Consider the following 1,373-nt stretch of genomic DNA (forward strand, 5'->3'; position numbering starts at 1 on the left):
TTGAATTGTTGTCATGGTTATTTCCAGCTTTCTTTTGTGTTTCTGTCTCTGCATCTAGCTACATATTTCTTGTAATTTCTTTCGTTTAAAGGAGAATTCAACCTGTGGGGAAAAAAAACCTGTACCCCCCTACCCAGGGAGACCTCCCTCCCATCTCCCCCCCAGGCTAACTACCCCCCTCGGGGAAATGCCCCATACTTTGTACTTACCCCTCGGCGCAGATTCTTCCAGTGGAGTTGCACGCATCCATCTTCTGGCTCCTCTGTAAGTTGAACGAGAGATTGTCAATTTCCGTGTAATTCCGCGCAAGCTCCAACTGCGCATGCGCAGAAATACTGATCTCGGTCAGCTTATGGAGGACGCAGAAGATGGATTCATGCAACTCCGCTGGAAGAATCTGCGGCGTTGGAGTATAGGGCATTTCCCGGGGGGGGGGGTAGTTAGCCTGGAGGGAGGGTCTACCTGGGTGGCGGGTACAGGTTTTTTCCCCACAGGTTAAATTCTCCTTTAAGGCTAGGGCCAGACGATGTATAACACTGTGGGTTATCTGCAGGTGGAGAATCCTCTGCCCTGCTGCTCCCCTTGCCTTTTCAACTGTAGGCGGAAATGTTGCTTTGTGTCACATCTGCCTGCACCCAAGTTGGAACCAATGCTTCCGGGTGCAGGCAGAGCATGAGTGGAAGAGCAGCGGATTCTGGGCCTCTGCAGAAATGCAGGCCAAGATCCTATATCGTCTGGCTCAAGGGCTGTGGCAGACAGGATGTATTCTTTTTTAAATTATTTTGCGTCTCATAATGATTAATGGTCCCTATAACTTTTTTACACAAGCAGTTACTATTGTGCTGTTATGCAAGGCAATTTCATGTGCTTTTGAGTTTACAAATAACACCTGTAACTTGTGTAACTTGTATTTAGTTCACAGGTCTGTGCTCACCAAAATGGACACCAAAACTGAATGCAGATAAGAATAGGTCCTATAATATATGTGCTCAGAATTTCGCACCCCATCATCAGGCGAATTTTCGCTCAGGCGAACGATTGTTAATCTGCAAATTCACTAAAGTGCAAATCAAGCTACAGTACATCCTCCTCAATCTTATGTCAGTGACATCATATCCTGTATGCAGAAAAGTCATAAAAGTTGTAAAAAATGCATATTTTAAAGCGGGATTGCCTTCCAAATTCTATTAAAAATGTTTTTACCAAAAAAAAAAAAACAACTTTTTTTTTACCAATTTGAGGGGCATACCTTATTTGTTTTAGGGCGCGCTCATGTCTAGGGCATTAGAGGATCTCTTTTGTCTTTATTTTGCTTCCTTGGATATTTGAAATAATAAGTGGCCACTTCAAGTATTTGCATCAACATCTCTAAT

This window comes from Xenopus laevis, chromosome 1L (genome assembly GCF_017654675.1).
Source record: "Xenopus laevis strain J_2021 chromosome 1L, Xenopus_laevis_v10.1, whole genome shotgun sequence".
Classification (NCBI taxonomy): Eukaryota; Metazoa; Chordata; class Amphibia; order Anura; family Pipidae; genus Xenopus; species Xenopus laevis.